Here is a 25,948-nt window from a genome sequence, read left to right as displayed (position 1 = left end):
GGTTTTTCCAGTGGTCACATATGGATGTGAAAGTTGGATTGTGAAGAAAGCTGAGCACCGAAAAATTGATGCTTTTGTACTATGGTGTTGGAGAAGACTCTTGAGAGTCCCTTGGACTGCAAGGACATCCAACCAGTCCATCCTAAAGGAGATCAGTCCTTGTAGTTCATTGGAAGGACTGGTGCTGTAGCTGAAACCCCAATACTTCGGTCACCTCATGCGAAGAGGTGACTCATTAGGAAAGACCCTGATTCAGGGAGGGATTGGGGACAGGAGAAGAAGTGGACTACAGAGGATGAGATGGCTGGATGACATCACCGACTCGATGGACATGAGTTTGAATAAACTCTAGGAGTTGATGATGGACAGGGAGACCTGACATGCTGCATTTCATAGGGTCGCAAAGAGTCAGACACAACTGAGCGACTGAACTGAATTGAAAAATGTTAATATCTGACATGTCTTATAGAACTAATTTAGTAGAATAAGGTTTATGACTACCAAATAAACATGTTTCAAATCCTTCTCCTTCTATCCCTGGCAAATGATCTCAACTTGCCTTTTTATATTCTTTGGGAGCAAGGGTCCTCACCTCATAGTTTCATTTTGTATTCCTAGTATATGATAGCGACATACTGGTAAATTTGACCCCAGACAAGATATACAGATGAGAGTCCTGCGCCATTTCACTTTGATCTTTTTCTCCCATAAATGAATTAGTCAAATTGCTCAGCTATTGTCTATTAATGAGTTTAATAACTATCTCTAGTGTGAAGCTTATGAGAAATTTCTCAAAAATGTTCAATCTAGATTCTGCAGACAGTCCTGATGGGGTTTAATTATCTCACTAATACCTACAGTCTGTATGTGTTAACCTGAAATAGTTTCTGCAATTTTCCTCCAAAAATTATCATGACTTCATAGGTCAATGCTGAAGTTTCTATAAAATAAGTCCAGCAGATTAATGGTCATTCTTGTCTTCTTCCAAACTAACCCACAATTACAAGAGCCAACTTCTGACCAGTGTTAGCATTGGTATATCAAAAACTACAGAAATGACTGCAAAATCCTTACCAAGTGTTATGAACTTAATTGTGTCCCCCCTAAATTCATATGCCATAGGTCTATACCTCAATGTGACTAAATTTGGAGAAAGGTACAAAAGTCCTTCACTGTATTTGTTTTTGAAAAATTAAGTTTACTTCATTATGTTTAGACAAGGAGGCAGTTAACATTAAATGAGGTCATAAATATGGGGCCATAATCCAATAGGATCAGTGTCTTCAGAAGAAGAGAAAGAGATACCTGGAGCAACTGGTCTCATGAAAGGCAATGTTAAACATAATGAAGGTAACCCTAGCAGACTAATGCATCATTATAATCTCAGTCTTTACTGTAAGATGTTGAGGCATTTTAAAGAAGTATATACATACTGTAAAACCAATCTGAACATTTCCAAAAACCTTATTCAGCATCTAATCATCTGCCTTCCTTTTTAGCTTTGTGATGAAATTTTCCATTTATTATCTTCTGTCCTGAAGTGCAGTCGTCATTTACCAAAGTTTCTTCAAAAATCCTCACATCTGTATAGCTCAGCAAGTAAGGCCTATAGTGTAAACAGTTAAGCACTTTTCCTCTTCAGAAGATGAACAAGAACTAAAATACAAACACAGCAACTCACAGATGGAAGAAAAGTAGATGGATAATAAGAAAGAATTGTTTGGATTGCGTGAGTCACAGGATAGAACAATCACTGCAATAACCCAGTAAACATTTTCTAAGCACTAACTATGGACCAGGTAAAGTAGGAAGTGTTTACAAACGTGATGAAACATCACAAAACCTACAAGAAAAGTACTCTGTTTGTTTCTGTTCGACTTAGAAGAAAATAGGCTTAGCATTTCAATAAAGCATTGATAATTTTATTTTGTGTAGATGTGTGTGTGACCAAACCAAACAAATGTCCCATGAATGACTGTGTTTAGGAATAAAATCTCAGATTATAATTGTTGCTTTCTTGTTCTCTCCTTCCCTTTCCCTGTCTCCTCCTTTTTCTCCTCCTTTGGGTTTTGAATCATTGAATGACGATATTCTTTGCTATTGTAATTAGAGAAAATGATGTTAGCACTTTATAGTAAGAACAAAAGAGCATGCAATCTAGTTTATTTTAGAGTTATTCAAGTAAAAAATCTCACTGATCTTTAAAAAACAATCAATTATTCTCAAAAATGATAAAGAACAAGTAATATGTTAAGATTTTGGACTTTTCTATACAAATTACAATAAAAACCAAATATAATGTTCAACTGCCAAATTTCATAATACACAAATCTAACCGGGATCTAATGAAGATAGGTATTTTTTTTCTTTAGCAGCCTTATTCTTATTTGCAATAGCTAGAAGTGACTAAGATTTACTTAAATGGATAAACAGATTAAAAAAACTGATATATCTACGCAGTGGAATTTTTAAATTGACATATAGCTGATTTATAATACTATTATTATTTCAGGTTAATAGCAAAGTGATTCCATAACACACACACACACACACACATATATATATTTAAATTTATTTCCATTATAGTTTATTATAAAATATTGAATACAGTTTCCTGTACTATACATTAAATCATTGTTATCAACTTTATGTATGGTAATGTTCATCTGTTAATCTCATACTCCCAATTTATCCCTCCTCCCCCAAAGCATCCTTATATATAATAACACTGTGGCAAATATTTATTATTATAATCATGCTAGAAAGCCAAGGTCCTCTAAAATGCTGATATTTTGATGCACTGTAGTTCCAGTTTTCAGATCCTCTCCTAAAATAAATACAGAAAGATGTTGACAAAGATGTTTATTGCAGACTTATTTGTAATATCTGTATATTGGAGATAACACAATACCCTACTTTCTAGAAACAATATGCTACAACATACCTATACAAAAATAATTGTACTGCAGGCATTAATGTAAGATATCCAAAAATTGCTATAAAAATCATTTAAAAATTAAGTAAAAATATGCCAAAAAAGGAATACAAAATTTGAAATATATTATAATCAAATTTTATGTAGAATAATTTTAACAATCTTTTTAGCCTTTGATAAATCTGTAGGTGATGTTTCCTTATTTTCTTCATATTTTCCTTATTTTTTATCCCATTGTTTAAATACCAATTTTCTGTGCCCTGTAGATTTAGTCCATTTACCTCTGAAAATTGTAACCAATCACTTGACTTTCTGATCATAAATGACTACAGAGATAACCATGAGTTTATCTTAGTAAGTTCAAAAAATTATGAAATCCACAAGTATATAGATGGCATGACATACCAAGGTAACATGCTAACTTCACCAGGTGATCATTTTAAAAGAAAAATCTCTCTGTGTTCCATTATAAAACCAAATATTAAGGAAAGCAGAGAAATACAACATAATTGAGGAGAAAATATTCATTTTATGGCTTATTGTCTTTTCTTCTCAGAGGATTTGAAAAGAATATAACTTAATTTTTTCTCAAGGTTCACTATTTCTTCCAACAGTGAATAAAAAATGAACAACATATAGTTGAATACCAACAATGTGTTTTCTGAATAAATAATGTCTGGATTGACCAACAGATACAAACTTTTAAAATCTAAATAACAATGGCTTTTTACTTAAGCATAATTTTGACTTTAAATTTATCTTTCCATATGTTGTGGCTCAGAGTACTTTTGATTTAAAAAAATTGTATGTATGTTTTCTATAGTATGAATTTTCAATGATAAAAAGTACCTTAGAATATCTAACATGTAAACCATATATATGCCAAAACTTATTCATTATATTGTTAAATAAATACATTTAATAGTATGAATGTATATTGTTGACTTTTTGTGATCCCATGGACTGTAACTTGCGAGGTTCCCCTGTCCATGGAATTTCTCCCGGAAGGAATAACGGAGTGGTTAGCCATTCCCTTCTCTAGGAAATCTTCTCAACCCGGGAATCGAACCTGGGTCTCTTATATTGCAGGCAGATTATTTAACATCTGAGCCACCAGGGAAGTCCCATTTCACTTTACTGTTATGCAATGTCCAACTGTACCTGTAAATTCATTTACTTTCCTTCAGCAATAAGATTTGTTATCACTGTGTTTAATTTCAGAAATTTCTGTACAATGTTTTCATTATAATTCAGTCAACTCTGAATGATGTTGCATTGGTTTCCTGAAAATCACATTCGAAAAAGATTTTTAAAAAATCAGTTTGCAAAATTTGCCCAAATGACAATTGACTTACTAGTTGGGCCACTGTGCTTTCTCTGTAAATCAGTATTTACAGAGAAAATACTGATAATTTTATTCACTGCTTGATAATCAGTTCTTAGCCAACACAGTTGGAAATACAAATAAAATGTCTCATCATTGAATACAGTTACTAGCTATTGCTTAGTTTCTGCACTTTCTTTTCTAGCTGTGTGTGCAAAATCATTATTTCTTTTATTCACTTTTGCCAATATGCTGATGTCTGCATTCCTAATGGGAATATGTTTACTATTTATATTTTCAATATTAGTCAGAACAACTGCCTCAGCATTTCAAAGCTCAGTCAATAACACAATCTTTGCTTTGTGCCAAGTGACTCAGTTGTGTTCGACTCTTTGTCACCCTATGGACTGTAGCTTGCCAGGATTCCTTGTCCATGGGATTTCCCAGGCAGGGATACTGGATTGGGTAGGCATTTGCATCATTACTTTACAAAAGCCAAAATTTAACCAATGGAAAAATCATTAGCTCAGACAGTGGATTCTCAATTCTGTCTGCATGTTGGAATTCCCTGGAGAGTTTTTAAAAAATACCAAAGACCTAGTCTAATCAAAGTACATTATTTTTAAAATTAATTAACTAACACAGTGCTTGTGAAAACCCTAGTGGCACAATTATTACTAAAAATATAGCTATTTGATAATAATAATTGTTATTTAGTCACTAAATTGTGTCCAACTCTTTTGGGTTCCCATGGACTGTAGCTCATCAGACCCCTTTGTCCAAGGGATTTCCCAGGCAATAATACTGGAGTGGGTTGCTGTTTCCTTCTTCAGGGGATGTTCCCAACCTAAGGATGGAACCTACATCCCCTGAATTGGCAGGAAGACTCTTTACCACTGAGCTACCAGGGAAACCCAATAATTAAGAATATATTTTAATTTGTGAGATCTTTTATTGATATTATCATATTTTAATATAAGCCTATTCATCTCTTTATCAACAACTTGATACCTTGACAGAGAAAAACATTTATTGTTCACTGAAAACTAATTTATATTTTAGACTGTGAATATCTAGTTTAAAAATATAACCCATAAACATATACATAAAAAAGGTTATGTTGTATAATTTTCTTCTCTTCCTGTGAAACATAATAACAAAATATTTCAAGTAACTTATTCTAACTGACAATTGGCCTTCCCTAGTGGCTCAGTTGGCAAAGAAACCACCTGCAATGCAAGAGACCTGGGTTCGATCCCTGAGTGAGGAAGACCCCCACCTCCAACCCCCAGAGAAGGAAAGGGCAACCATCTCATGGAGAGTTCAGTCTGTTCAGTTGCTCAGTTGTGTTCAAATTTTGCGACTCCATGGACTGCAGCACAGCAGGCCTCCCTGTCTGTAACCAACTCCTAAGCTTGCTCAAACTCATATCCTTCAGTTGGTGATGACATCCAACCATCACATCCTCTGTCATTCCCTTCTCTTCCCACCTTCAATCTTGCAACAGCATCAGGGTCTTTACAAATGAGTCAGTTCTTCACATCAGGTGGTCAAATTATTGAAGTTTCAACTTCAGTCCTTCCGATGAATATTCAGGACTAATTTCCTTTAGGATTGGCTGGTTTGATCTCCATTCAGTCCAAGGGACTCTCAAGAGTCTTCTCCAATACCACAGTTCAAAACCATCAATTCTTCAGTGCACAACTTTCTTTAGAGTTAAAATCTCACATCCATACATGACCACTGGAAAAGCCATAGCTTTGACTAGACAGACTTTTGTTGGCAAAGTAATGTTTCTGCTTTTTAATATGCTGTCTAGGTTGGTCATACCTTTTCTTCCAAGGAGCATCTGTCTTTTAATTTCATGTCTGCAGTTGCCATCTTCAGTGATTTTGGAGCCCCAAAAATAAAGTCTGTCATTGTTTGCACTGTTTCCCCATCTATTTGCCATGAAGTGATGGAACTGGATGCCATGATCTTCATTACTTGAATGCTGAGTTTTAAGCCAGCTTTTGATATCTCCTTTTTCATTTCCATCAAGAGGCTCTTTAGTTCTTCTTCACTTTCAGCCATAAGGGTGGTTCCATCTTCGTATCTGAGGTTACTGACCTTTCTCCCAGCAATCTTAATTCCAGCTAGTTTTTTATCCAGCCTGGCATTTCACATGGTGTACTCTGCATGGAATTTGAAAAAGTAGGTTGACACGTACAACCTTGACATATTACTTTCCCAACTTGGAGCAAGTCTGTTGTTCCATGTCTGGTTCTAACTATTGCTTGTTGGCCTGCACATAGATTTCTCAGGAGGCAGGTAAGGTGGTCTGGTATTCCCATCTCTTTAAGAATTTCCCACAGTTTGTTGTAATCCACACAGTCAAATGCTTTGGAATAGCCAATAAAGAAGTAGATTATTTTCTTGAAGAAAGTTATGACCAAACTAGATAGCATATTAAAAAGCAGAGACATTACTTTGCCAACAAAGGTCCATCTAGTGAAGTCTATGGCTTTTCCAGTAGTCATGTATGGATGTGAGAGTTGAACTATAAAGAAAGCTGAGCACTGACGAATGAATGCTTTTGAACTGTGGTGTTGGAGAAGACTCTTGAGAGTCCCTTGAACTGAATAGAGATCAAACCAATCCATCCTAAAGGAAATCAGTTCTGAATATTCATTGGAAGGACTGATGCTGAAGCTGAAACTCCAATACTTTGGCCAACTCACGTGAAGAGCTAACTCATTGAAAAGACCCTGATGCTGGGAAAGATTTAACATGGAAGGAGAAGGGGTCGACAGAGGATGAGATGGTTGGATGGCATCACCTACTCAATGGGCATGAGTTTGAGTAAACTCTGGGCATTCATGATGGACAGGGAGGTCTGGTGTGCTGCAGTCCAAGGGGTCACAAAGAGTAGGACACGACTGAGGGACTAGGTTTAACTGAACTTGCTTTTTCAATGATCCAAGTGTTGTTGGCAATTTGATGTCTGGTTCCTCTGCCTTTTCTAAATCCAGTTTGGACATCTGGAAGTTCTTGCTACATGTAATGCTGAAGCCTTGCTTGGAGAATTTTGAACATTACTTTGTTAGCATGTGAGATGACTGCAATTGTGTGGTAGTTTGAACTTTCTTTGCATTGTCTTTCTTTGGAATTGGAATGAAAACTGGCCTTTTTCAGTCCTGTGGCCACTGCTGACTTTTCCAAATTTGCTGGCATATTGAATGCAGCACTTTCACATCATCATCTTTTAGGATTTGAAATAGCTCAACTGGAATTCCATCACCTTCACTAGCTTTGTTCATAGTGATCCTTCCTAAGGCCCACTTGACTTTGCATTCCAGGATGTCTGACTCTAGGTGAGGGATCACACCATTGTGGTTATCTGAGTCATTAAGATCTTTTTTGTATAGTAATCTCATGGACAGAAGAGCCTGAAAGAAGGTCAAAGTGAATCAAATTGCAAATATTTTTAAGAAATAATACTTGCAGTTTATAAAAATGCAGGGTCAATAGAAGCTCATAAAACGATGGTGGCAGTATTAATTTGGACAACTATTTTATCAAATTCTTACAGATGAACATATTGATAATTTGGTTTTTTATTGTTTTGTTCAGTCCCTCAGTTATGTTTGATTCTTTGCAACCCCATGGACTGAAGCATGCTAGGCTTCCCTGTCCTTCAACATTTCTTGAAATTTGTTTATCATATTCAAATTACTTTTTATCATATTTGAAAGTTTGAAAATAGATTAAATATCTAATGACAAAAATAAGCATTGATGTATTTACTCAAAGCATTACTATGTGGCAGTTGTGATCTTAATAAAAAAGTTGTAGACTCAGAAATAAAGCTAAAGACAGAAAATTGTAAGTATAATTGGATAACATGCATGTAAAGACATGTAAACACTATGCCTAGAGAATTTTTTAAAAATATTTTAAGCTGTTTTATAAATTTTGTCTCTGGGTATTAACCACAAAGCATTTTTATTGTCTCTTCTGACTTTTTAGTTTTATTAATAGCTGTAAACTGTCTATGTTACTCTGTATAATAAAAATAAAAATCAGAAAGCAATTATAGTATCTCAAACAATGATGGGGAATGTGGGAATGCCTTTCTTTAGAGATCTTAATTTTCTGTTGAAACTTTTGCAATGTCAATGTTATTCCTCAAAGATGACATAACATGCTTACAGAAACTAGTGATAAAGTTGCAAGTCAGAGAAGAATTGAATGTTTCTGGAATACATTCGATGAAAATATGACTATATACTTTGTCATGTAATTTTTCAGTCTAGTGTGAAATGGGTATTGGTAACAATGCTTCCAGGACTAAGGTTTAAACTAGAACTCTCTGAGGCAATCAAGGTTTAACATTTACCTTACATGTGAATCCAAATAATGGTAGAAACTTCAAAACAAGAATGTTAAACATGTTGCTGGTTGTGTGTTGCTGTGTCTTTTTTTTTCTTTTCCTCATTGTAAATCATAATATTTATGTTAATTCCTACAGCTAATATTTGCCATGATTAAAAAATATTCTCCTAATGGATGAGATAAAAGTATTGTTTTTGTTAATGCACATGAAGAGGTTTTTTTTTGTTTGTTTGTTTTTGTTTTTTTTTTTATCCTGGTGTCTCTTCTTACTATATTATTTTGTCATTTCAATTGCTTACTAGGTTCACTTGACCATACTTATCACCATTGTCTTGTTGGGGAAGTGTGTAATTTCCTCAGTTCTATCTCTTCACAACAAAAATTTGAATCCATGGATGGACCAGTGTTAGAGCCCCGTGTAATTTTCATGGTTGGACCTGTGTTATAGCTTCTTGTTACAGCTCAGCTTTATTTAGAAAGCAAAGGAAAATATATCCTTGAGGTGTGAGGGCAGTCCAACCCAAAAAAGACATGAAGAGAAGGAGAAGCCCCACAGCCCAATTTTGGTTCCTCTTTTTTATCTGTTTTATCTCTTCCTTCTGAGCCTGCTCTATGTAAACTGGGCTAACCAGGGGGGCTATTTGCTTCACCTGAGGTTTTCTGGTCCTTGAACCTTCCTTTGTACTATTTTCACAGGCTTTTTTCTTCTTTGTTTTTTAGCCACGGCCATTTTGAATTCCTTTTTTCCTACTCTAACTACCTCACATTCCCCCTTCAAGAGATGGGAGGCCCAATTCTCTGGGTATAGGTGTGCTGAGGCTTCTTTGGCCACTTCCTGTTGAACTGGGATAGCGAGGGGCATTGGGCCTCCCCCTCTTCCTAGTCTGAAGCTTCAGCGTCCTTATAGCAATGTGCATATAGGGTGAGTGATATTTTCCATGGTTGGCTGTAGTTTTATATGTCGTCATTGAACTGGCACTGCATGTTGTATCTTGTTGACCTGGGCAGAGACCAAACAGGTTGGACAATCAATAATACATGGAACAATCATAAGCAACATCAATATGGTAATAACAAGGATTAGTAGGGGCATTAGCCAACTCCAAATTCCCCCTAACCAGGAGAAGGATCCCCTCAAGAGAGATAGTAGCCACCTCGAGAAGTCTCCAGCTCATTCTTAGAGATCCTGTAGGATCTGAATGTTTTTCTTGAAGTGTGTGAGACTTCTTTAACTTAGCTGGAGGTATTTACCCAGAAACAACATGTATCATTCAAGATGGCTCAAGTCCCTCTTTGTTCAGGATCAGGAGATCTATCTCCTATCTATTTTGGAATACAATCTCTGCCAAGCAAGCTGTGTTGGCTCTTTAGAGATACCCTGAGAAATCTTATCCCCAGAAACTTAATTTTGGGGATGTTAATTAGAATGGCACTCATTTGTAGTCCTGAATAGGTATCTGATCTCATAGGTGTATTGAGTGTCCTCTTCTGTTTTCTTCCATTGCTTGACTCATGAGTAGTGAATCCTCAATACCTTGACTGCTGTGGGGGTAGAATGTATTACAGGGTAGGAGCCCTTCCATGTGGGCTGGAGTTGAGCCTTTCAATCCCATCTTTCCAGACTTTAATTAGGACTTCAGTCCCTGGAGCATATACTGGTGGCTTTTTAGAATCCTTTGGCTCTTGGTTGACACCCCACAAGTGTATATGCTTTTGGAATTTTCCAGTGGCCATGATATAAGACCAGAGGGTCTGAGCCTCTGGATCTAGGAAAATGTCACTGACATAAACAATAGGTCTCCCATATAGCATCTCATGACTAAGACCAACCTGTTACTTAGGGGCAATACGGGTGTGTAGAAGAGCTATTGTTAAGCCTCCTGCCATCCCAGGGTGGTCTTCTGGTTGTTGTTTTTGTTGTTGTTGTTGTTTTTGTTTTTTTTTATCACCGATTTTAAGAATTGGTTGACTTTTTATACTTATCCTGAAGACTGAGAACTCCAAGCACAATGGAGATAATAGGTAATGCCCAATGCTTTAGAGACCCCTTGGGTGACCTTAGAAGCAAATTATGTCCCATTGTCACTTTTAATGACCTGAGCAGACCAAGTCTCAGAATGATTTCATGAAGCAGCTTTTTTCTGTTTTTTGTTTGTTTGTTTGCTTGTTTTAATCACCTCTTCTGCCTTCTCAGTCTGAGAAAGCCTTCAGTAGGAAACCTTCTCAGTGGGAAAGCCTTCAATCCATCCTGTGAATTTATCTATCATGACCAATAGGTATTTAAACCCTTGAGAAACTGGCATCTGTGTGAAGTCCATCTGCCAGTCCTCTCCTGCGTAGGTTCAACATTGTTGCATGGTCTGGGTTAGCTAGAGTCTTTGAGCCCCTTGGGGGCTGTTTAATTGGCAAGTGGAACAAGAGAAGACCAGTTGCCTTATAGTTGTTTGGTTACCTGTTCCTCTGAAGGACCTTTTCAGTAATCTTTGTGAGGCTTTCTTCCCTAAATGAGTGGTGGTATGTAAGTTTCAGTGGGCAAATGAACTGCCTCCAAGAGCCTAAGGATTTGATCACCATATTTAATTGGGGATCTGCAGGTGGTCAAGTGGCCTCTTTCTTTCCAAATAGCAGCACATACATGAAGCACCAGAAAGGCATACGTGGAGTCAGTATAAATAACTACTCTTTTTCCTTTTCCCGACTCTAAATCTCGAGTCAGGGCTATGAGCTCAGCCAGTTGTGCTGAAGTACCCAGTGGCAAAGGCTTAGCCTCTATGGTCTCAAAATTGTAGACTACTGCATATCCAGTTCTTTTTCTATCCAAGAGAAAGTTGCTTCCATCAGTGTGCCTAATTTCCTGAGGACTGGTCAGAGGATCTTCTGACAATCCCTCTTGAGGTTTTGTTCAGTGGTCCAGATTTTCTAGTCAAAAGTGAAAGCAGAGAGAGCCCTCAGGTGTTAGGCAAGAGGGTGGCATGGTTAAGAACCTTGTAAGGGGCTATAGTCAGGCCTGGATTTTCATTCAGCACTACTTGATATCTGAGGATCCTTTGGTCAGACATCCATAAATGTCCTCTCCTATTCAGGAGTTGTTTCACTTGGTGGCTGGTAAAGACAGTTTGCCCCCAAGAGAGGGTTTTAAACCATCTTCTATCAGGACTACAACAGCTGAGAGATTTTGAAGGCAGGGAATGATCTCTTCCTATTAAGGGAATAGAACACTCAAGGGCCACCAGAAACTGGTGGGGACATATTTTTCCATCCCAGCAACAAAGAAGTGCTTGTGTGAATTTTTTTGTAATTGTTTTTCCTGTAGCACCCAAAATGGTACAGATTTGGGAGGAGAAGGTGCCAAAGTAGGAGGTCAGGGCAGAGTAGGTAGCCCTGTGTTAACCAAGAAATTCTCAGACCTACATGCCACATCCAGCTGTACTCTTGGCTATAGCCCTGTGATGATTATCTGTGACATGCAGGCTGGCTGGAGCAGGCCAATTCAGTCCTATTGAACCATAGTGAGGGAAGCCTTGGTAACTGACCTTGAGGCTCTTCGGTCCCAAGGGCAGAATGCCGCTCAATGTCCCAATTGACAGCATCTGTAGCAAGCAGTTTTAGGAAGTTTGTCATGATTTGGACACTCTTTGGACCAATGTCCCACTTGTCTACAGATTAGACATTTTCCTATTACCTTGTCCTTCAAGGACTTGGGGCTTGCCATAGGGCTTCCATTGAGGGTGGCCAGCATCTGGGTGTGACTTGTCTCTTTCCCTTTCTCCCTTTCCTGGGCCTTGGCTTCCCTTTCTTGTTTACAGTTATAAAAAGTATTGGTAGTTTGTCTGGACCATCTTATCTAAAGAGGCAGCAGAGCCCTGCTGCTATAGCTGTTGTAACTTTATCGTGATGTCTGTTGAATATGGGGATAGGAATTTGTCTTTTAAAATTACCTGTCCCTCACAAGAATCTAAGTCCAGATTGGTAAACTTTTAGAGGGCCTCTTTTAGGCTTTCCGGGATGGTAATGTAGTTTTCACTGGGCTTCTAAGTTATTACAGAGACGGCACAGTCCCACAACTAATAAGCTTCCTTTTATTTTCATGGGTGAACTTCCTTAGGAGTGAGTCTTTCTGAAGCTTATTCTACCCGGTACTGTTGCAACCTGATATCCGGGCATCCCTTGGACAGGGTGCAGATCCCCAGGCAGGTTGAGGTGTGACAACCTCCTGGAGGTCGAATCTCCAGGCAGGTCGAGGCAGGTCGTCCTCCCAAGAATTGGGTCCCTGGGCAGGTCGAGGCATGTTGACCTCCTGGGACCCCTGGACTGGCAGATCCCCGGGCAGGTTGAGGCATGACAACCTCCCAAGGGACCAAATTCTTAGGCAGGTCAAGGAAGGTCGACCTCCTGGGACCCCGAACTGGCAGATCCCTGAGCAGGTTGAGGCATGACAACCTCCCGGGGACTGGATCTCTAGGCAGGTTGAGGCAGGTCCACCTCCTGGGTTCCCCAGGCTGGAGTTGGGCATCCCCAAGGTCTCCAGTGTGACAAGTACTGGGCAGGATTAAGGGGAAATGGCAACCCACTCCAGTACACTTGCCTGAAAAATTCCATGGATGGAGGAACCTGTTAGGCTACAAGCCATGGGGTCACAAAGAGTTGGACGCTACTGAGCGACTTCACTCACTCTTCACACACTCACTCAATCTTAACTCATTGCTGGTTTGTTCATTGCAGATGGGAATAGCTACCATGATGTCAAGTAATCCAAATCTGTGTCCTGAGACTGAGAACCTGGGAAAATACCATAAGCCCCTTCCTCTTATTGCTCTGAGGAAATGTAAGTCACTGATTTCCTCCCCTGGTCTTTCATAAGAGCAGTTTAGGATTTTTTCAATGGTAAACATTTCATTGTCATAGACCCACTTTAGGTAATAACAGAAGTAATGACTGAGGAGTGGATTATCTTGTCCTGTTGTGGCACTAGGAATATTTTAATAATAAGCTGGGTGGAGCCATATTGCCTACAAGGGGACAGGGTCGTATTTGTAGGAGTTAGTAAGTGGCATAAGAACAAATTGATAAGAGGCAATAGACAAGATGTTCCATAAAAGTAAAGTGGAGATTTGATCTGGGGGTATGTTTGTAACTTTAGAAGGGTGATAAGTGTCTGGGACAAATGGTCTACAGGGCTAACTCCCAAAGCGGCAAACATTATCCCTGGAAGACCAGTTGACCTTGAAATGATGCCACCAATATATGACTTCTAGCAGACATTGAGTACCTGTCACCCACACTAGCGTGTTCACTGAGAGACGCTGTTGTAGGAAACATGGAAGATGGAGGCCTGAATGTCTAGAGGGATTGGATATTATACAGTATTTCTCTCCCAAGGGCCTACTATTTTCTGGTTGTCCCTCCAGAAGATTGTAGAGGCAACTCTGTGGGCCTGGACAGGGCTCAGGGAAAGAGCATGAAACAAGAAGGAAGCAGGTAGGGCACAACTTTTGAAAGAATGCCATAGCCCAAGTGCATAACACAAACTGATTAAAATCAAATGGGTCCAACATGACAAATCAAATTCAACTAAAGCTTGATCCTCAAACTGCAAGCTAAATGACACACCCAGAGGTGCTAGGACAGTTTCAAGACAATGTCAAAAGACTGAGGAGAGAGTTGTTCCCCAATGGTTGGAATAATTCTCCCACTCATTAGCATATGAAATCATCCAGCTAGGGAAAACTAACCACACCACATTCCATGGTCATTGCACTCACCATTTGCAATGGCCCATACCCTGCGGCGTGTGTGCTTCTCTCTAAATCCAAACAAATCCATATCTTACCTATCTCTGTGTCTCACTGAAATTTTTGCAATGAGACATCAGAGCCTGAGCTTCATTAGGTCCTGAAGTCAGGCACCATGGATTTTTGGCCAGGCTCAAGTCCCAGTTGGATACAACTGAATGACAAAGCATAGCACAGAGTCCTTGCCACATGGGTTTGAGTGTCAATTTTAGGTAAACTGTTTCAAGCAGAACTTTCAGAAATGGAAAGATGGTGACCTGGCCAATATTTTTTAAGCAGTGGTGTAGATGGAGAGAGAAGCTGAAGGATAGGAAGAAAAATCAGAGGGAAAAACATGCTGAAGAATCCCCTTCACAACCTGCAGGAAAGTCTGCTAAATACCTAAACTGTGCTCACAGCTTTCACTGGCCTGACCCTTGGCACAAAGAAGATTAAGGACAAAAAATTTCCCACCGACTTGGGCAAAAACTACTAAGTAGCACCTGCCAGTGTCCCTCAGTTGCACCCACTGCTGCTTTCCTGTTCATGGGGGATTCAAGGAAACAAGAAATGAGAGATTGTAGAGGATTTAAGATTTTGTTAGCCATATATCTTTCCAGCCATGGGAATGAAGACCTCCTACCTTAACCAGAGGTCTTCTGGAATCTGAGACTGAGTCCCGTGAGCTTTCTGCTGAGTTTGCTTTTTGATATCCCATTTTCCAGGATGCTGGGCTTCTTGTCACTTTCCCTGTACTGGGTTTTCTTTGCATTCCGCTTCCACTGCAGGAGTTTTCACTGAGTTGGGCTTCTGCTGTGTTTGGCCTTTGCCTTACAGGTGCCAAACTGAGATTGCTTCAGCCTGGTTAAATCCAAGTCATGGCACCATATGTATTGAGGGAGTATGCAATTCCTTGGTTCTGTCTCATTGCAACAAAAATGTAAATTGATGGACGGACCGGTGTTACAGCCCCATGCAATTTCCTTGGATGGACCAGTGTTACAGCTTCTTGTTACAGCACAGTTTTATTTAGAAAGCAAAGAAAAATACATCCTGGAGGCATGAGGGTGGGCAAACCCAAAAAACTCAAAGAGAAGAGAAGCCCCCCCCAGCACAATTTTGGCTCCTCTTTTTATACATGCTTTCTCCTCCCCCTGAGCCCACCCTATGTAAATTGGGCTAGCCAGGAGGGCTGTTTGTTTTATCAGAGGTCTTCAATCCTGTCTTTGGACATTTCTTTGTTCTATTCTCTTGGGTTTTTCCCTTCTTTGCTTTTAGCCACCACCATTTTGGTCTCCTTTTTCCAATTCTAACTACCTAACAGTCTCAACCTCGTTTTTACATAATGTTACATTTATTGAAATTTATATTAGATATTTTTCTGAGAACATCTATCAGAACAAAAAGACATTTCCATATTCCATCTAGGATGTAAAATACTGAAATATTTCTGAATGTTCTTAAAGATGTATTAGATCAGAGAAGCTGTATGATTCTGACTTTGTCTTTGCTCGTTAAAACTAAATGTTTAACATGCACACCAAAGCATCAAGCAGGATGCCAACTTAACAAGAGTTATTGCCACTGTTATTTTTTTGTTTTCAGAAATGGAAATACAATGAATGAAAACCCCAACAAATTGTTTTTCAATAAATTTTAGCTTTCTTGTAAAAATGTGCTCTCTGGAGGCATTTAAGTCAGTTAAAATTATAATACTTTGACTGCTGACTATTACTGCAACAACTTTTAAAAACTGTATATGTTGCTATAAATTGCCTATGAGTCAGATTCATTGCAAGGTGAAGAAGGGCATTTTGAATGTTCTATCTGTTTTTCTCATCTAATCCAAACCTAACATAAAATAAGCACTCATGCATTTTACTTGCTGCACCCAACTTTAAAATACACCTACCACTACTACTTTCAAGAAAATAAGTTAAAACAAAAGAAAACCATATATTTTAATTTTTTTTTTAAGTGAAGTGTTCAGGATTAGCTAACATTTTATATAAATGTGTAAAGTGTTCTGATTAGCATTGACCTTCCTTTTCATATGGAGAATTGTGCTAGCCAGGTAGGAAATGAAATCTCAAAGGTAAAGTAACAGGTCAGTAAGTCAAGCATTTAATCAGATAATGGAAGCCTGTGCCATTAATAAGTGTGTCATTTGCTTCAATAAAAGCATCACTTTAGGAAATCAAATCAGTCTTTAATAATCTGCATAATTCTCACCCTCCCAGCCCACAAATATTTCCCAGATCACCTGCATTCTTTAATTGCTCCTTCCTCTGAACTCTTATAACACCACTATCTATATTCCTCATTTTTACTGTAAGTAGAAAACTCTATTATATTGCCATGGATATACATTACATATTTTTAGTCTGACTAATCAGATTATAAATCTGTTTAGAAGTGTACATGAGTCTTGTTGCCAAAACTCAAGAAAATAGATATATTCATTACCTAACAGCATTCAGTTCAATTCAGTTCAGTTCAGTCACTCAGTCGTGTCCCATTCCTTGCCACCCCATGTATTGCAGCACAGCAGGTGCTGCAGATCCAACAGACAAGCAGGTCTCCTTGTCCATCACCAGCTCCTGGAGTTTACTCAAACTCATGTCCATTGAGTAGGTGATGCCATCCAACCATCTCATCCTTAGATGTCCCCTTCTCCTCCTGCCTTTTATCTTTCCCAGCATCAGGGTCTTTTCAAATGAGTCAGCTCTTTGCATCAGGTGGTCAAAGTATTGGAGCTTCAGCTTCAACATCAGTCCTTCAAATGAACATTCAGAACTTATTTCCTTTAGGATGGACTGGTTGGATCTCCTCACAGTTAAAGGACACTCAAGGGTCTTCTCCAACACCACAGTTAAAAAGTATCAATTCATCAGTGCTCAGCTTTCTTTATAGTCCAACTCTCACATTCATACATGACTACTGGAAAAACCATAATTTTGACTAGATGGACCTTTGTTGGCAAAGTAATGTCTCTGTTGACAAAGCAATGCTGTTTAGGTTGGTCATAACATTTATTCCAAGGAGTAAGCATCTTTTAATTTCATGGCTGCAGTCACCATCTGCAGTGATTTTGGGACCCCCAAAAATGAAGTCCATCATTGTTTCCACTGTTTCCCCATCTATTTGCCATGAAGCAATGGGACTAGATGCCATGATCTTAGTTTTCTGAATGTTGAACTTTAAGCCAACTTTTTCACTCTCCTCTTTCGTTTTCATTAAGAGCCTCTTAGTTCTTCTTTGCTTTCTGCCATAAGGGTGGTGTCATCTGCATATGTGAGGTTATTGATATTTTTCCAAGAAATCTTGATTCCAGATTGTGCTTCCTCCAGCCCAGCATTTCTTATAATGTACTCTGTATATAAGCTAACTAAGCAGGGTGACAGTATACAGCTTGACACATTCATTTCCCAATTTGGAACCAGTCTGTTGTTCCATTTCAGTTCTAACTGTTGCTTCCTGACCTGCATACAGTTTTCTCAAGAGGCAGGTCAGATGATCTGGTATTCCCATCTCTTGAAGAATTTTCCACTGTTTATTGTGATCCACAGAGTCAAAGGCTTTGGCATAGTCAATGAAGCAAAGATAGAAATTTTTCTGGAACTCTTGCATTTTTGATGATCCAACAGATGTTGGGAATTTGATTTCTGGTTCCTCTGCCTTTTCTAAATACAGCTTGAACATCTGGAAGTTCATAATTCACATACTATTGAGGCCTGGCTTGGAGAATTTTGAGTATTACTTTGCTAGTGAGTGAGATGAGTGTAATTGTACTGTAGTTTGAGCATTCTTTGGCATTGCCTTTTTTGGGGATAAGAATGAATACTGACCTTTTTTATCCTGTGGTCACTGCTGAGCTTTCTTGATTTGCTGGCATATGGAGTGTAGAACTTTCACAGCATCATCTTTTAGGATTTGAAACAGCTCAACGGAATTCCATCACCTCCACTAGCTATGTTCATAGTGATGCTTCCTAAGGCCCATTTCGCATTCCAGGACATCTGGTTCTAGCTGAGTGATCATACCATCTTGATTATCTGGGCTGTGAAAATCTTTTTTGTATAGTTCTTCCATGTATTCTTGCTACCTCTTAATATCTTCTGCTTCTGTTAGGTTCATACCATTTCTATCCTTTATTGTGCCCATGTTTGCATGAAATGTTCCCTTGGTATCTCTAATTTTCTTAAAGAGATCTCTAGTCTTTCCCATTCCATTGTTTTCCTCCATTTCTTTGCACTGATCACTAAGGAAGCCTTTCTTATCTCTCCTTGCTCTTCTTTGGACCTCTGCATTCAAATGGGTATATTTTTCCTTTTCTCCTTTGCTTTTCAGTTCTCTTCTTTTCACAGCTATTTTCTGTGAAACAGCATTATTTCCAAGTAAAAAAGCTAAGTAACAATAATAATCAAATAAATTTTGAAAGTGTTATGAAGTAATTTAATCATGAAATAGCTGAAAATTATATAATTATAGTAATACATATGAGCTATATTCTGTCAACTGATTATTAAGTCTAGAAGTTATATAAATAAATGTTGTTAAGTGAATGAATGAAATGGAAAGAATTTAACTGCCACTTTTATCATTATTGGGTAAGACCAACAAATATGAACAAAGCACAAATTCTAAATGTTCTCAGATTCAGAATTTGTCTGTTTTTCTTTCAAAGTTTTATAGGATCTAGTGTGGTATTTCATATACAAGTGTAGCATGGTACAACGGAAAGAACACTGAAAACCTAAGTCTTCGTTTTTGTTTAGACGTCTGTGGTTGACTGGATTGTTTCCTCTCATATTTTTAAAATCAATTCAACAAAACTTCCCTATATTCTTTCAGCTCTGAATTCTATGCATTCTCTAGCAGATTTCTTTTCATTACAGAAGCATTCTCTCTGCATCAAATGACACATTTTGTTTCATCTTAATGGACATTAACATTAAGCTTACATCTGCCCAAACACTGACAATTGAACAACATTTGAAACTATGAATAAGTGTATGTTCAACCTAGTATTCTATAATATATCTCTAATACTACCCATCCTATCTCCTTACATTCCTGTCTTAAAAACTACTTTTGCTCTTTGATTCCAGATTTATCTATTCCCAACCAGCTGTTACTGGAACTACATGCAAATATTTAGTCTTCTGAATCAAGTCCCACAATTCAATTCTTGCATGACTTTTGGAATTTGATATTATTTCTCATTCAACTGTATTGATTTCCCTGGTGGCTCAGACTGTAAAGAAACCACCTGAAATGCAGAAGGCCCAGGTTCAGTCACTGGGTTGGGAAGATCCCCTGGAGCAGGGCATGGCAGCTCACTCCAATATTCTTGCCTGGAGGATCCCCATGAACAGAGGAGCCTGGAGGGCTGCAGTTTATGCAGTCACAAAGAGTCAGATGTGACTGAGCCACTAAGTACAGCACAAGCTTTATTCTGGGAATGTGGTTTTATCTTTAAGAAAAATACTCACTTAAGTGCCAGTAATGTTGAACTACCCAATGTCCCTACAATTTTGGAGCTATCTACAAGTGACTATTTCAGGACCTGCTATAAGAACTTCAAGGACCACATATATAATCTTCATCAAAATAATTATAAGGCAATAATATGCAGATATGTGTTAATATTTGTCTATAAATATATGTCCATGCTTGCAATGATGTTTATATGTATTTACATTAATGAGAATGATTTTTGAATGTGGACTGTCAACTAAGTTTCACATCTTTATTATTATATTTTGTTTGTAAATGAAGAAGCCTAGGTAATGTGGAATGTTTATCTAAATGAATTTTATATGTAAATTATAATATTGCTTGATATTTTTTCTAATTCTGAGAAATAAAGAAGTAAAACTTCTGATTTTTGGCCTTAACAAGGCAATCTGAATGTAAGTATGTACTGGTTTTGTTTTGTTTTAGCTAAAATAAATTACTTATTATCTTAACATTATCTCCTCCTAGTAATATTTTCTGTTCCTTATAGATACAATATGATGAAAATGTAAAGGTCATTTGTTAAAAATAAGGCAAAATGGAGACCCAAAATGGAGTTGCCTATGCTAACTAAAACCCACATCACCAAGTGGAGACTTAATTACAGTTTCAGTACTCCCAGAAATGGAATCTTAAACTAGTCCATCAGGAATTACCCGAAAAGCATCAGTGAGTTAGTCAGTTCCTTCATAGAACTCTACCATCATCTAAAGGAAAGTAACTTTGAGAGTTATCACCAATCTACTCTTTTTGTCTGGTATAAGCTGTGGCTCAGCAGTAAAGAATCCGCCTGCAATTTAGGAGTTGTGGGTTCAATCCCTGGGTCAGGAAAATCTCTTGGGCAGTAGGAAATGACAACTCACTCCAGTATTCCTGTGTAAAATATCCCATTGACAGAGCAACCTTGTGGGCTACAGACCAAAAAAAGTCAGATATGACTGAGTGACTGAGCACACACAAAACTTCCATGTTCCTACTCCCTTCTGCCTATTAAAGTCTTTCAATTTGCAAGTTCTTCAGTAAAAATATCTAAGATAAACAAACTAATTTTATAAACATAACAAGACCACAGTTTCATCATCACATCCAAAAAAATTAACATTAATCCCTTAATTTCACCTAATAGTTCATGCTAAGTTTTTCACAATTGTGTCAAAATGTCTTTTTATAGTTGGTTTATTTAAATATGATGTCTTGGATTGTTTTTAATACTCCAGTTCAAATAAAGTGTGAAATATTGTAAGCAGAGCCAGGACCAGGAGGGGGACTGACCCATCACTGCAAGAGGCAATGAGAAAGCAGTGAGCTCAAATGGCTAAGTGAGTCTTATGCCTGTTCTGGGAGCTTTGGGTTCTCCTTCAGTTCCTTCTTTTGATACCGTAACTGTTAAAATATAAACTGAGGCGTATTACAATTTTTGAGTTTATTTCAGCATCTGTATGCGTGTGTGTATTGGGTCTGGAAACCATCAAGCAGAATTGGACTGGGTCCAATATAGAAACTGGACTCTATCAAGGATTAGAAAGAGTACAACTTAGAAACCAGACTGTGTCTACTCAGACTGGATTTGACTTACACTGAGCCAAGTGTGAGGTCTCACATGGATAAAATTTTGGTTTACAAGTGAACAGAGAGGGTAATGTTTACCAAAGATTAGCTTGAATTACAATGGCCTCAGTGGAGAAATTTTAACCTAGATACGTTTATCCATTTTTGAGATGCCCTAGAGAAAAATGGCTCTCAGTCAATAACTCAGCATAAATTGTAGATAGCAAATTAATTTTCCTCCTTTACAATGTTTGGTGACCAGGATGAGACCTGCTGGGATACCCTATTTTCTCTGGCGCTTATAGACAGAATTCTGGGAAAACTGGCAGAAACCAGCAAAGGTAAGAATGGTTACCAAAGTCAGCTTTCCCAGATGTCAATCAGTGCTGCCTGATTGAGATAAAAAAGTAAAACTTCACTTCTAGTCCACTCGTTTTCAAATTCAGGTTGGGAGGGAAAAAAAAATGTAAGCATTAGACCTTGAATTTTTACTTGCTTTATTTTACCCTTTGGTCATTGATTCTTTCTCTCCCAAATATCTTGTTCATCTCATTTTGTGTCCTGAGAACATGACTGGATAACCATAAGGTGGAGTGCCAAAAACTTATGGCTGGACAGAAATGTGGTTTGCACCCCATTTATAGTTAGATATGACTGTACACAACTAGAAATGTGGGGTGTTCTCCATTTGTTTCTGGGTTTCAACTGACCATTGACAACTCCCAGGGGAATTGTCTAAGCACTTCTTTCTTTAGATGATCTTTGAGATTGGCCCTAGATCTTCAGAAGATAATATAGCTTACACCCTATCTGGGGATGCCTCTTGCATCCATGTGTTTATTCAATATTGCCAGGAATGTTTACTGTTGGTCCCAGCTAAACTGACAAGATATACAAAATAATTTTCACAAGTAGTTCTATTGTTAGGGGAAGCACACTGACTGAAACCGCCCACCCTGGCCAGGCACCATAGTAACCATTTGCATGAGTTGTTTTATGGCAGGAGATCCTGATAAGGAATACGGAACTAATAAGCCACCACCAGCCGGAAGAGTTCGGGAAAGATCGAAAGGAGACACTACCTGTCCGTCCACTTCCCAGAATCCCTCTTGCTAGCATCCACCTTGGCTGAGCGCTGCGTGCGCCACCAGAAAAGACTCTGAATTAGAATGATTGGCCAAAGACCACCCGGAAACGAATCCCATCACCATAAAACCCAAGACTGCGAGCCACGCGGCAGAGCAGTTCTCCTGGGTTCACTTACCCTCCTGCTCTCCACCCGGGTGCCCTTTCCCAATAAAATCTCTTGCTTTGTCAGCATGTGTCTCCTCGGACAATTCATTTCCGAGTGTTAGACAAGAGCCCAGTTTCGGGCCCTGGAAGGCGTCCCCCTTCCTGCAACACTATGACCAGAAGTTAGCCGAGTTGGAAGCTGCTATTCAGACCCTGCTGGGAACAGTTCTTTAGAGCTTCTTCCCTAAACTAGAATGAAATTGTGTACCCAGAGGGAAAGAAAACATATCCTGATGCCTTTGTGGAAAGACTTACTAAAGCACTTCAAAGAAAAAGAGTTCTAATTCTAGAACATAGACATCTTTTGATTTCCATCTTAAAGATTTTCTCTCTGATATAAAGGGTCAATTTGAAGAAAATTTAGTTAGATGGATGAGTCAGCCTCTGTATCACTGAAGTTGCAGCTCAATTTGTCAAGGAATCAAAAACAACTGTACTTGTCTTACAAATTGAATCTTTATAATGACAAAATATTCCTCTAGAAGAAATTCAAAGCCCATCTGTACTATTTTATCAATCCACAAACCTCCTCTATTCATTTCAAACATTTTGCAGATATAGTAAATGATCTGGATTAGGAAATAGAAGGAAATTTCTTCCTGGGACTTGCATTTTTTTCTCTGTGATTCTTATAATGTAAATATTATATTTAATCTTCTTTAAGAGCTTCTGTGATAGCTCAGTTGGTAAAGAGTCTGCCTGCAATGCAGGAAACCCTGGTTTGATTCCTGGGTATTGGAGAAGGGATAGGTTACACACTCTAGTATGCTTGGGCTTCCCTTGTGGCTCAGCTGGTAAAGAATCTGCCTGCAATGTGGGAAACCTGGGTCCGAACCCTGGGTTGGGAAGATCCCCTGGAGAAGGGTAAAGCTACCCACTTCCAGTATTCTGGTCTAGAGAATTCCATGGACTGTGTAGTCCATGGGGTCGAAAAGAGTTGGACAGGACTGAGTGACTTTCACTTTCACTTACAAGAGCTAAGAACATTCTTATGAAAAGGAAGAGAAAAAAAAAGGGGGGGGGGGTTGAAAGACTATTTTGAAAATGAGGCCTGGGAAAAATCTTGAAAATCTCTCATAAACATTAGTAAAAAACTTTAGCCATATGAGTGGGTGACCTTATTCCATCTGCAAGAAGCACACTTTGGTCCCAAAGCTTTTTAAATAAACTAGTTTTCCATTGACATATGTCTCATGGCTAAAATTTTTAAATTAAATCTCTATCTGTATGTTTATGTATGTATGCTATAGATGTGTGATTTTTTTTTCCTACAGCCAGATGATATCATCATTTAAGAATTCTGTTTAATTGGCATAAAGACAAGTGTGTAAGTCAAGTATATTCTCACATCTATATGAACTAAGCTAAATGTTTTCCAAGTTTAAGTGGCCTAGGATAATCTTTAGAAATAAAATCTATTTAAATTTAGTAAATAAAAGCTAGTTATAATGCTAATAACTTTAGTTTACATGCTGATAATGAAATGGGAATCTGAGTTCTTGTTGGAAGAGCTGAAGAATGAACTTCATAAACCACAAACACTCATGGTAGCAAGTGAATAAAATTTATTAAAAGGAAAGAAAGTGAAAGTGTGAGTCACTAAGTCATGTCCAACTTTTTGCAACACCATGGACCATAGCCCACCGGGCTCCTCTGTCCATGAAATTCTCCAGGCAAGAATACAGGAGTGGATTGTCATTTCCTTCTCCAAAGAAAGTACAAAGCTCTCAGCATAGACACTGAGAGGATGTAAAGAGTCCCCCAAAGGTGGGACTTACAGCAGTTTTTATATCCTTAATCTATACAGTTTTGGTGGCTCCTGTCCTTAAACTACATTATTTTTCACCCAGTCAGTTTTAAAGGTAAAGATGCTTAACTGAACATCTTTATGACTTTTCTTGATCCTTGGATCTTTTTTAATGCCCCCTGGCCATTTTACAGTGGACTGGGTGTATGAGCTTAAGATTAATCATCGCCAGTAGTTTCTCCCTCAGGAGTATGGATCTGAGTGCTGGTACTATATCAGACCAAGGACACATTCCAGGAATTCAGGACACAAGGTTTAGGACAACATCTTTAGGCTAATGGTTATTGAAAGTTTATTGAAAATAAGACTGAGGTCTGAGTCCTACACTGGCTGCCTAGCAATTTCCACCTCAGAAAGTCATGTTTTTAGAATTATCACCGTTAACTATAATACTTTTATTCTACCTAGGTGTACTAAATTTAAGTAAAATAATGTTATCTCTTTTACAAAATTTGTCAGAGAGAAAGATAACTTGAGATGGTGGTTAACTGCTTAATGTCTAAGAAAATTTTCATGAGTAATGGAAGCATAATTGTTTTATGTTTACATTATGTAAATAAACATACATTATGCAAAAGCTTACATATGTAAATAGAATTTACAAACTTGCATTATATAAATATATAAATAAACATATTTACTTGTTCGTACAAGTAAATAAAATACAAAAGTTTATAAATAAATTTTTTAACAACAATGGTACTTTATGTTTACTTAAAAATAATTTTCAAAGTTTTTTGGGCAACTTAAAGTCTTAAAGTTGCACTGACACTAATTAAATTAAATAAATTAAATTATGGGTATTCATTAAATATCTAGATAATTTTTTAATAAAATAAAATATATTAACTACTGAACATAAATTTATCCACTTTTGACTTCTTTTTACAGAGGAATTAAAGGTGTTTGGATTTATTGGTAAACATGTTTCATTCCACCTTGGACATTTTATTATGGGGAATAGAATATATCCAGTTTTTGTGAAATATATTCACAAATTTGCCAATCCACAAAATGTTAGTGCAACAGACATTAAACACTTGCTTTTTTCTTAGCTTTCACTAAGAATTCCAAAGGGTTCATTTTTCTAATCAGTATTTGTAGCTTAAACTACTTAAAAATAATAAGAATAAAAGGAAACAATTGTGTATGAAGTGTAGGTAAGGAAAATAAGAAGGTTGTTCAGAAAAAGAGAGAAGAAAAACTATTGGAAAAAATATGAATGGATATAAAAGCATTGTAGAAGTTCTGGGGAAAAACGAATTTTATGTGCAGTCAAGCTGGTTAATATTGGAATGAGTTGAGGTTGTATTTTTTTCTTTTTTTCTTTTAACTGGGTTATTTATTTATTTGTTTATGGCGGGTCTTTGTTGTGG

The sequence above is a fragment of the Muntiacus reevesi genome, chromosome 11 (genome assembly GCF_963930625.1).
Source record: "Muntiacus reevesi chromosome 11, mMunRee1.1, whole genome shotgun sequence".
Taxonomy (NCBI): Eukaryota; Metazoa; Chordata; class Mammalia; order Artiodactyla; family Cervidae; genus Muntiacus; species Muntiacus reevesi.
The sequence above is the reverse complement of the archived record's forward strand: the minus strand, read 5'-3'. Positions refer to the sequence as shown.